The sequence below is a fragment of the Trachypithecus francoisi genome, unplaced genomic scaffold (assembly GCF_009764315.1).
Source record: "Trachypithecus francoisi isolate TF-2019V2 unplaced genomic scaffold, Tfra_2.0 Lachesis_group8, whole genome shotgun sequence".
Taxonomy (NCBI): Eukaryota; Metazoa; Chordata; class Mammalia; order Primates; family Cercopithecidae; genus Trachypithecus; species Trachypithecus francoisi.
This window is the reverse complement of record NW_022681473.1, coordinates 52899520-52912039: the sequence shown is the minus strand read 5'-3', so window position 1 is coordinate 52912039 and position 12520 is coordinate 52899520. Positions and strand designations below refer to the sequence as shown.

Below are 12520 nucleotides of genomic sequence, written 5' to 3'. Positions count from 1 at the left end.
TCATTTGGTAAGTGCGTATTGAATTGTATTTTAAACTTGTCAATTGTTTTCCAAAGTGACATGCCGTACAACCATGCACAAGAGTTTCAGTTACTGTACATCCATGCTAACACTTGACATTGTCAGACTTAAATTCTAGCCATTCTAATGCCTATAGTAGTATCTGATTGCAATTTTAATTTGCATTTCTGTAGAGACTAATGATGTTGAGCTTCTTTAAATGTATGAGTTTTTTATTTGTATATTTTTTGGTAAAGTAGCTTTCAAATCTTTTGCCCATTTTTAAATTGTGTTGTTTCTTAGTATTGAGATTTAAGAGTTCTGCATATAAATCCTGTATCAGATATATGTTTGCAACATTTTCTCCTAGTTAGTGGATTCTTGTTTCATTTTCATTACACTATCTTTCAAAGAGCAGAACTTTTTACTACGATGAAGTCAAATTTATTGATTTTTTCTTTTATAATTTGAGTTATAGTTAAGATATCTTTGCTAAACTCGAAGTCACTAAGAATTCCTCATATGTTTTCTCTCAAAACTTTTATAGTTTCTAGATTTTAGGCTTCAGCATAATCTGACTCTAGATAATGTTTTATATTGCAACGAATGCAAAATTCTAGTTAATTTTTTATAGTGAATATAAGTCATGGGTTTTTGTTGTTGTTGTTGTTTGCCCATATGTATCTAATTGCTTCAGTACCACTTGTTGAAAAGACTATTCTTTCCCCATTGAGTTACTTTGACACCTTTATATATAATCTATTGACCATATGTGTGTAGGTCTATCTCTGTACTCTCTAATCTGTTCCATTGATCTATATAATCATCCTTACACTAAAAGCACACTTTCTTGATTATTGCAGCTTTAGAGTAAGCCTTTCTTTTTCTTGTCTTGTCTTTGAAACAGAGCCTCTCTCTGTTGCCCAAGCTGGAGTGAAGTGGCTTAATCATAGCTCACTACAGCCTCCAATTCCTGGGCTCAAGTGATCCTTCTGCCTCAGCCTCCTGAGTAGCTGGAACTGCAGGCACACACCAGCATGCCTGGCTAATTAAAAACTTTTTTTTTTTTTTTTTTTAAATAGAGACAAGGTCTGACTATGTTGTCCAGGCTAGTCTTGAACTCTTGAGCTCAAGTATCCTCCTATCTTGGCTTCCCAAAGTGCTGGGATTATAGGTGTAAGCCACCATGCCCAGCTAGAATAAGTCTTGAAAACAGGTAGGGAAAGTCTTACAACTTTGTTTTTCTTAAAAATTAATATGGCTGTTCTAGGTCTTTTGTGTTTTCATATAAATTTTAGAATTAGTTTATCAATTTCTACCAAAGAAGCCTACTGGAATTTTGCTTGTAATCTATAGATCAATTTGGGATAAACTGACACCTGTTTGGTCTTTCAATCCATAAAAATGGTATATATCTCAATTTATTTAGGTTTCTTTCACTTTAATTTAGAATTTTTTTTTAGTTTTCAGTGTGTGGATTTTTCACACATATTAAATGTATCTTTTAAGTATTTCGTCTTTTTGTTGCCATTGTAAATAAAATTGCTTTCTTAATTTTGCTTTTAAATTGTTTGTTATTAATATGTAGAAGCAAATTAACTTTATATTGACCTTACTAAACTCACTTATTATTGTAATAGCTTTTGAATAGAATTTAACAAGATAATCATGTTGTCTGCCAATAAAGACAGCTTGACATTTTCCTGTCCAGTTTGTATACCTTTTTTTCCGTTCTCTCGCCTTATTGCACTGCCTAGGACCTTCTATACAGTGCTGAATAGAAGTGGTGATAGTGAACACCATTGTCTTTTTTCCAGTATGAAAGAGATTGTATTTCACCATTGAGTATAATGTTTGCTACAGATTTCTTTTGTCAGTCCATTATTAGATCAATAAAATGTCCTTCTATTCCTAGCTTCCTATGAGTTTTAATCATGAGTAATGATAAATGTAAGCAAATGCTTTTTCTGCATCTGTTGGATAATCATATGCTTTTGTTACTTTAGTCAATATGTGCTAAATGACATAATTTTATATGTAACATTTTTGTATTTTTAATCAACAAATCATAGTTTTATATGTGTTTGGGATACATGTGATATTTTGATGCATACATGTAATGTGTCATGATCAGATCAGAGTAATTGAAATATCAATTACTTCAAACATTTATCTCTTCTTTGTCTTAGGAAACTTACAATTCTTCTAACTATTTTGAAATTTACTATAAATCATTGTTAACTATAATTTTCCTATTGTACTATCAAATATTATAATTTATTTCTTCTACTAATTGTATTTTGTACCCATTACCCAACTTCTCTTTAGCTTTCCCGCCCCACTTCCACTTCCCTGGTAACCACTATTCTACTCTCTATCTCCATGAGATCCACTTTGTCATTTTTAGCTCCTGTATAAGTGATAAAATGTGATATTTGTCTTTCTGTGCCTGGTTTATTTCACTTAACATAATGACCTTCAGTTTCATCCATGTTGATGCAAATGACAAGATTTTATTTTTTATGGCTGAATAATATTCCATTGTATAGATATATATGCCACATTTTCTTTATTCATTCATCCATCGATGGACACTTAGGTTGATGCTGTATCTTGGCTATTCTGCTGCAATAAACATGGGAATGTAAATGTCTCTTCAATATACTGATTTCCTTTCTTTGGGTTATATACTCAGCAGTGGGCCTACTAGATCATATCGTAGTTCTGTTTTTAGTTTTTTGAGAAACCGCCATACTGTTTTTTCATAATACTTTTACTACTCTACATTCCCACCAACAGTGTATAAGTAAAAGTTCCCCTTTCTCCACATCCTTGCCAGCATTTTTGATTTTTTGGTCTTTTTGATAATAGCCATTCTAACTGGGGTGAGATGATATCTTATTGTGGTTTGAATTTGCATTTCCCTGATGATTAGTGATGTTGAGTATTTTTTCATACACTTGTTGGCCACTTGTATGCCTTCTTTTAATAAATATCTATTCAGGTCTTTTGCCCATTTTTTATTTGAATTATTTGTGTTTTTTTGTTTTCTTTGTTTTTTTGTATTGAGTTGTTTGAGTTTCTTATATATTCTGGTTATGAATCCCTTTTCAGATGGATAGTTTGCAAACATTCTTTCTCATTCTCTAGGTTGTCTCTTCATTTTGTTAATTGTTTCCTTTGCTGTACATAGGCTCTTTTGCTTGATATAATCTCAATTGCCAATTTTTGCTTTTGTTGCTGTGCTTTTGAGGTCTTTCCCAGAAAAATCTTTGCCCAGACCAATGTCCTATAGCACTTCTCCAATGTTTTTGTCTGGTAGCTTCATAGTTTCAGGCCTTAAATTCAAGTATTTAATTCAGTTTGAGTTTATTTTTGTGTATGGTGAATGGTAGGATCTAGTTTCATTCTTCTGCACATGAATATTGAGTTTTCCCAGCACTATTTATTGAAGAAACTATCTATTCCCCAATGTGTGTTCTTGGCACCTTTGTTAAAATGAGTTGACTGTAAGTGTGTGGACTTATTTCTGGGTTCTCTGTTCTGTTCCATCGGTCTATGTATCTGTTTTTAGGCCAGTATCATGCTTCTGGTTACTATAGCTTTGTAATATAATTTGAAATCAAGTAATATGATGCCTCCAGCTTTGTTCTTTTTATTCAGGAATACTTTAGCTATTTGGGGTCTTTTGTGGTTCTGTACAAGTTTTAGGATTTTTTTTTTTTCTATTTCTGTGAAGAATGTCATTGGTATTTTGACAGGGGTTGCATTGAATCTGTAGATGGCTTTGGGTAGTATAGACATTTTAACAATATTCTTCCAATTCATGAGGATGGAACTTCTTTCCATGTTTTGGATGTCCTCTTCAATTTCTTTCATCAGTGTTTTACAGTGTTTTTTGTAGGGATCTTTCACTTCTTTGGTTAAATTTATTCCTAGGTGGTTTTTTTATTTGTTTGCAGCTGTTGTAAATGGGATTGCTTTCTTGATTTCTTTTTCAGAAAAGAGTCTTGATTGCTCTTAGTGTATAGAAATGCTACTAATTTTTGTATATTGATTTTGTATCCTGCAAATTTACTAAGTTTATCAGTTCTCATAGGGTTTTTGTGTGGAGTCTTTCAGTTTTTCTAAATATAAAATCATGTCATCTGCAAATAAGGATTATTTGACTCCTTCTTTTCCAGTTTGGATGCCACCTATTTCTTTCTCTTGCCTAACTGCTCTGGCTAGGACTATCTAGGTTTTTGAATGTTAAATCATTATTGTGTCCCTGAAATAATCCCAGCTTGGTCATAATGTACTACCTTTTTATGTATCACTGTGTTGAATTTACTAATTATTTTTCAGAGTTTCACACCTGTGTTTTTAAATGATGTTGGCTTAAATTTTTCTATTTATTTATTTATTTATTGAGACAGAGTATTGCTCTGTTACCCAGGCTAGAGTGCAGTGGCATGGTCTTGACTCACTGCAACCTCCGCCTCTGGGAGTCAAGAGATTCTTCTGCCTTAGCCTTCAGAGTAGCTGGGATTACAGATGCATGCCACCACATCCGGCTAATTTTGTATTTTTCTTAGAGACAGCGTTTCACCATGTTAGCCAGGCTGGTCTCAAACTTCTGACCTGCCTCAGCCTGACCCACCTGCCTCGGCCTCCCAAGGTGCTGGGATTACAGGCGTGAGGCACCACACCTGGCCAAATTTTTCTTTATATCTTTATCAGGTTTTAGTATTAAGCTTATGCTAGTCTTATAACACAGCTTGAGAGTGTCCTTTTTCTGTTCTCTGGAAGAGCTTTTTATTTTAATATTGGTGACATTTTTACTAAACACTTGGAAACAAATGAAGTCATATAACCTAGAACTGTTTTTATGGAAGGTTTTTAATTATAAATTTAATCCCTTTAATAGAGAACTAATCAAATTTTCTATTTCTTCTTGTGTTTGTTTTGGCAAATTTTGTTTTTCAATGAATTTATTCAACCTAAATTTTTAAATTTATTATTATATAATAGTTTATGTAATAACTTCCTTTAATAATACTCTATAGCACTTTCATCCCTAATATTGGTAATTTTTAGTTTCTACCCATTTTATTCTTAATAATTCTTAATCAATTTTGTATTTTTAGAGTCAAATTTTCACTTTGTTAATTTTCTATTTTATTTCTGCTTTATCTTTATTGTCTTTCATAATCTGTTCTTATCTTCATTATTTGCTTCCTTTTACGTTCTTTAGGTTCAATTGTGGTTCTTTTTCTAGCTTCTTGAAATGGGTCTTAGAACATTTCTCAACTTTTTTTCTTTTTTTTGCATGATGTGTGCTTTATGTAAGGCTCTAAATTTCTCTCTAATTACTACTTTAACCACATCCCAGTCAATCTGTTATGACACACTTTTATCATCAGTTAAACTTATTTATATTTCTTCTGTTTAGAAGGATGTTTAGAAAAATATTACTTAATTTTGTCAAGTCCAAGAGAAAACTTCCCCCCACCCTCTGAAAGGCTGCTGAAAATCAACAAAAGGCAGTTTAACAAGAGAAAAGGCATACAAATTTATTTGATCATAGTTTTATGTGACATGGGAGTTTTCAGAATTCAGACCCAAAGATAGAGGGAAACTGTTCATTTTTATGCTTAGGTTCAACAAAATATGGATAGTCATGAAGAAATATAATTGGACAAAAAGAGTAAAATCTTATGCTAATAGACTGCGGAAACCCAGCAAGGCCTGTCTCTTCAGATCCTTCTTGGCCTCTCTGTACAGCATTCCTTCATTTTGGGTATGGGGCAGGATCTTCTCTGGAATAGGAGTCTTAAGATCTAGAGTCAAACAAGGCAAGTCAGATCATTTCTTTATGGCCAGTTTTTACACAGAAATGTGGGTGGAAAGTTAGAGTAATATTTTTAGATTTTATGTCTGGCTTTGAGGGAAAGGGGTTCTGGGAGTCTAGTTTCTATGGTTAGCAGCGGGGAGAGAATGAGAGGCCAGGAGGGCAGGAGGTCAGAGAAAGCTGCTTCTGAGACCCTACAATTTCTACATTATTGTATTGATTTCTAGCTTAATTCCACTTTTATCCAAAGACATACTGTGTGTGACTTAAGTCCTTTGAGATTTGTTGATACTTGCTTTATAGCTTGACATATCATTAATTTAATAAATGTTTCTTGTGTACTTCAAATAATATATATGTGTGAATATGTACATAGATATTAATATATATTCTCTAGTTATTGGATGTGATATTCTGTATTTGCTTATCAATTAGGTCAAATTTATTAATAGTGTTTAGTCATATCTTCTATATCCTTACTGATTTTTTTCTTTTGTCTGGTTTTTTTGTCACTTGCTAAGAGAGCTTTGTTTAAAATAGCTAACAATGGTTGAGGGGTTTGACTGTTTCTCTTTTTGGTTCAGTAAGTTTTTGCTTTATATAGTTTGAGGCTATGCTGTTAGGTATGTACACATCTATGATTGTTATAGTATACTTTTGAATTGATGCTTTGATAATCATTAAATGTCCCTTATTTTTGTTATATTTCTGGCCTTAATGTCTCGGTCTGATTTTTTTTTTTTTTTTTTTTTTTGGATAGCTATACAAACTTCCTTTTGGTTTTTCACATGATATCCCTTTTCCTTCTTTTTACCTTAATGTTACTGTATTATTATATTTAAAGTGTCTGTCTTATAAGCAACCTATAGTTTGGGTTTTTGAAAATGCAATTTGATGGTCTCTGTCTTTTATTGTGAGTATTTAGTCTACTTACAGTTAACATAATTACTGATATATTTGGGTTTAAATCTATCAGTTTACTGTTTGTTTTTCATTTGTCTCATCTGACTTGTTCATTTTTTCTCTTTTCTTGCTTTATTTTTAACTAATCTGGAATTTTAAAATTCAATTTCTTCTCTTTATTATTTATGTAATACATAGTATATAGTGCCTGTAATTATGTAAACTTTGTTCATTATTATTTTGGCGGTTACCCAAGAGACTATAATGTTAATTGATAACTAAAATGAATCTATATTAAATTAATTCTCTTATCTCCTTCTGGATAACCTAAGACTTTAGGAAACTTTAAACTCCGTTTACCTTCTTTCAACTTTTGTGTGATTGCTGTCATATATTTTAATTCAATACATCTTTTAAACCCATAGACATTATGATTATGGTTTGAAACAGTCCTGAATGTGCATGGATTCATGCACATTTTCTGTTTTACTGGTTCTTCATCTTTTTCTGCATCACTATACTTTCATCTTAGATTGGTTTTCTTCTGCTTGGAGAACTCCCCGTGGCATTCCTTTAAGTGTAAGTATGCTGAGGATAATTCTGCCAGGTTTTGTTTGAAAACATTTCACTTTTGCCTTTGTTTTTAAAGGATATTTCTTTAGAATATGGACTGCAAGTTGACAGTAGGCATTGTCTTTCATCATTTGATGATACATGCCATTGTTCGTAGCTTCCGTTGTTTCTCTTCAAAGTCAATTGTCAGTCTTATTTTTACTTCTTTGAAATTGATTCATATTTGTTAGCTTCTTACAGTATGCTTAAATCATTGATTTTAAACCTTTCTTCTGTTCTAATATAAACAATGTAAAGCAATGCATTTGCCTCTGGGCACTGCTTTAGCTGAATCCTACAAATTCTAATATGTTGTGTTTTCATTCTGTTCAAGTTGTTCTTAATTTTCTTTGTAGTCTGGGTGACAGAGTGAGACTCTGTCTCAAAAATACATTGTTTTAATTTTATTTGTGATTTCTTTTTTTGACCTATGGGTTATTTAGAAGTGTGTTATTTAATTCTCAAATATTTTGTGGATATTCTAGAGTATCTTTCAGTTATTAATTTCTAATTTCTACTTTAATTGTCTTGTGGTCAGATAACATGGTTTTTATTATTTCAATCTCCTTAGAACTTTATCAAGATTGTTTTATTTTATTTTTTATTTTATTTTATTTATTTTTTTTTTATTTATTTTTTATTTTTTATTATACTTTAAGTTCTAGGGTACATGTGCATAACGTTTATATCATGTATAACTCCCCAATGCAATCCCTCCCTCCTCCCCCCTCCCCATGATAGGCCCCAGTGTGTGATGTTCCCCTTCCCGAGTCCAAGTGATCTCATTGTTCAGTTCCCACCTATGAGTGAGAACATGCGGTGTTTGGTTTTCTCTTCTTGTGATAGTTTGCTAAGAATGATGGTTTCCAGCTGCATCCATGTCCCTACAAAGGACGCAAACTCATCCTTTTTGATGGCTGCATAGTATTCCATGGTGTATATATGCCACATTTTCTTAATCCAGTCTGTCACAGATGGACATTTGGGTTGATTCCAAGTCTTTGCTATTGTGAATAGTGCCGCAATAAACATACGTGTGCATGTGTCTTTGTAGTAGAGTAATTTATAATCCTTTGGGTATATACCCAGTAGTGGGATGGCTGGGTCATATGGTACATCTAGTTCTAGATCCTTGAGGAATCGCCATACTGTTTTCCATAATGGTTGAACTAGTTTACAATCCCACCAACAGTGTAAAAGTGTTCCTATTTCTCCACATCCTCTCCAACATCTATTGTTTCCTGACTTCTTAATGATTGCCATTCTAACTGGTGTGAGATGGTATCTCATTGTGGTTTTGATTTGCATTTCTCTGATGGCGAGTGATGACGAGCATTTTTTCATGTGTCTGTTGGCTGTATGGATGTCTTCTTTTGAGAAATGTCTGTTCATATCCTTTCCCCACTTTTTGATGGGGTTGTTTGTTTTTTCTTGTATATCTGTTTGATTTCTTTGTAGATTCTGGATATTAGCCCTTTGTCAGATGAGTAGGTTGCAAAAATTTTCTCCCATTCTGTAGGTTGCCTGTTCACTCTGATGGTAGTTTCTTTTGCTGTGCAAAAGCTCTTTAGTTTAATTAGATCCCATTTGTCAATTTTGGCTTTTGTTGCCATCGTTTTTGGTGTTTTAGACATGAAGTCCTTGCCCATGCCTATGTCCTGAATGGTACTACCTAGATTTTCTTCTAGGGTTTTTATGGTATTAGGTCTAACATTTAAGTCTCTAATCCATCTTGAATTAATTTTCGTATAAGGGGTAAGGAAAGGATCCAGTTTCAGCTTTCTACTTATGGCTAGCCAATTTTCCCAGCACCATTTATTAAATAGGGAATCCTTTCCCCATTTCTTGTTTTTGTCAGGTTTGTCAAAGATCAGATGGCTGTAGATGTGTGGTATTATTTCTGAGGACTCTGTTCTGTTCCATTGGTCTATTTCTCTGTTGTGGTACCAGTACCATGCTGTTTTGGTTACTGTAGCCTTGTAGTATAGTTTGAAGTCAGGTAGCGTGACGCCTCCAGCTTTGTCCTTTTGACCTAGGATTGTCTTGGCAATGCGGGCTCTTTTTTGGTTCCATATGAACTTTAAAGCAGTTTTTTCCAATTCTGTGAAGAAAGTCATTGGTAGCTTGATGGGGATGGGATTGAATCTATAAATAACCTTGGGCAGTATGGCCATTTTCACGATATTGATTCTTCCTATCCATGAGCATGGTATGTTCTTCCATTTGTTTGTGTCCTCTTTGATTTCACTGAGCAGTGGTTTGTAGTTCTCCTTGAAGAGGTCCTTTACATCTCTTGTAAGCTGGATTCCTAGGTATTTTATTCTCTTTGAAGCAATTGTGAATGGAAGTTGATTCCTGATTTGGCTCTCTGCTTGTCTGTTACTGGTGTATAAGAATGCTTGGGATTTTTGCACATTAATTTTGTATCCTGAGACTTTGCTGAAGTTGCTTATCAGCTTAAGGAGATTTTGGGCTGAGACGATGGGGTTTTCTAAATATACAATCATGTCATCTGCAAACAGGGACAATTTGACTTCTTCTTTTCCTAACTGGATACCCTTGATTTCTTTCTCTTGCCTGATTGCCCTAGCCAGAACTTCCAACACTATGTTGAATAGCAGTGGTGAGAGAGGGCATCCCTGTCTTGTGCCAGTTTTCAAAGGGAATTTTTCCAGTTTTTGCCCATTCAGTATGATATTAGCTGTGGGTTTGTCGTAAATAGCTTATTATTTTGAGGTACGTTCCATCAATACCGAATTTATTGAGCGTTTTTAGCATGAAGGGCTGTTGAATTTTGTCAAAAGCCTTTTCTGCATCTATTGAGATAATCATGTGGTTCTTGTCTTTGGTTCTGTTTATATGCTGGATTACGTTTATTGATTTGCAAATGTTGAACCAGCCTTGCATCCCAGGGATGAAGCCCACTTGATCATGGTGGATAAGCTTTTTGATGTGCTGCTGAATCCGGTTTGCCAGCATTTTATTGAGAATTTTTGCATCGATGTTCATCAGGGATATTGGTCTAAAATTCTCTTTTTTTGTTGTGTCTCTGCCAGGCTTTGGTATCAGGATGATGTTGGCCTCATAAAATGAGTTAGGGAGGATTCCCTCTTTTTCTATTGATTGGAATAGTTTCAGAAGGAATGGTACCAGCTCCTCCTTGTACCTCTTGTAGAATTCAGCTGTGAATCCATCTGGTCCTGGACTTTTTTTCGTGGGTAGGCTATTAATTGTTGCCTCAATTTCAGAGCCTGTTATTGGTCTATTCAGGGATTCAACTTCTTCCTGGTTCAGTCTTGGGAGAGTGTAAGTGTCCAGGAAATTATCCATTTCTTCTAGATTTTCTAGTTGATTTGCGTAGAGGCATTTATAGTATTCTCTGATGGTTGTTTGTATTTCTGTGGGGTCGGTGGTGATATCCCCTTTATCATTTTTTATTGCGTCTATTTGATTCCTCTCTCTTTTCTTCTTTATTAGTCTTGCTAGCGGTCTGTCAATTTTGTTGATCTTTTCAAAAAACCAACTCCTGGATTCATTGATTTTTTGGAGGGTTTTTTGTGACTCTATCTCCTTCAGTTCTGCTCTGATCTTAGTTATTTCTTGCCTTCTGCTAGCTTTTGAATGTGTTTGCTCTTGCCTCTCTAGTTCTTTTAATTGTGATGTTAGAGTGTCAATTTTAGATCTTTCCTGCTTTCTCTTGTGGGCATTTAGTGCTATAAATTTCCCTCTACACACTGCTTTAAATGTGTCCCAGAGATTCTGGTATGTTGTATCTTTGTTCTCATTGGTTTCAAAGAACATCTTTATTTCTGCTTTCATTTCGTTATGTACCCAGTAGTCATTCAGGAGCAGGTTGTTCAGTTTCCATGTAGTTGAGCGGTTTTGATTGAGTTTCTTAGTCCTGAGTTCTAGTTTGATTGCACTGTGGTCTGAGAGACAGTTTGTTATAATTTCTGTTCTTGTACATTTGCTGAGGAGTGCTTTACTTCCAATTATGTGGTCAATTTTGGAATAAGTGCGATGTGGTGCTGAGAAGAATGTATATTCTGTTGATTTGGGGTGGAGAGTTCTATAGATGTCTATTAGGTCCGCTTGGTGCAGAGTTGAGTTCAATTCCTGGATATCCTTGTTAACTTTCTGTCTCGTTGATCTGTCTAATGTTGACAGTGGAGTGTTGAAATCTCCCATTATTATTGTATGGGAGTCTAAGTCTCTTTGTAGGTCTCTAAGGACTTGCTTTATGAATCTGGGTGCTCCTGTATTGGGTGCATAGATATTTAGGAGAGTTAGCTCTTCCTGTTGAATTGATCCCTTTACCATGATGTAATGGCCTTCTTTGTCTCTTTTGATCTTTGATGGTTTAAAGTCTGTTTTATCAGAGACTAGGATTGCAACCCCTGCTTTTTTTTGTTCTCCATTTGCTTGGTAGATCTTCCTCCATCCCTTTATTTTGAGCCTATGTATGTCTCTGCATGTGAGATGGGTCTCCTGAATACAGCAGACTGATGGGTCTTGACTCTTATCCAGTTTGCCAGTCTGTGTCTTTTAATTGGAGCATTTAGTCCATTGACATTTAAGGTTAATATTGTTATGTGTGAACTTGATCCTGCCATTATGATATTAACTGGTTATTTTGCTCGTTAGTTGATGCAGTTTCTTCCTAGCCTCGATGGTCTTTACATTTTGGCATGTTTTTGCAATGGCTGGTACCGGTTGTTCCTTTCCATGTTTAGGGCTTCCTTCAGGGTCTCTTGTAAGGCAGGCCTGGTGGTGACAAAATCTCTAAGCATTTGCTTATCTGTAAAGGATTTTATTTCTCCTTCACTTATGAAACTTAGTTTGGCTGGATATGAAATTCTGGGTTGAAAATTCTTTTCTTTAAGAACGTTGAATATTGGCCCCCACTCTCTTCTGGCTTGTAGAGTTTCTGCCGAGAGATCTGCTGTTAGTCTGATGGGCTTCCCTTTGTGGGTAACCCGACCTTTCTCTCTGGCTGCCCTTATGATTTTTCCTTCATTTCCACTTTGGTGAATCTGGCAATTATGTGTCTTGGAGTTGCTCTTCTGGAGGAGTATCTTTGTGGCGTTCTCTGTATTTCCTGAATTTGAATGTTGGCCTGCCCTACTAGGTTGGGGAAGTTCTCCTGGATGATATCCTGAAGAGTGTTTTCCA

At 34.7% G+C, this 12520-nt stretch overlaps 1 protein-coding gene across 7 annotated transcripts in view; it reads left to right on the top strand.

Moving 5' to 3' along the window:
• Nucleotides 1–12520, top strand: part of LOC117080870 (F-actin-monooxygenase MICAL2) — a 253136-nt gene that overhangs the window by 197724 nt on the left and 42892 nt on the right. The gene's annotated exons all lie outside the window — the stretch shown is intronic.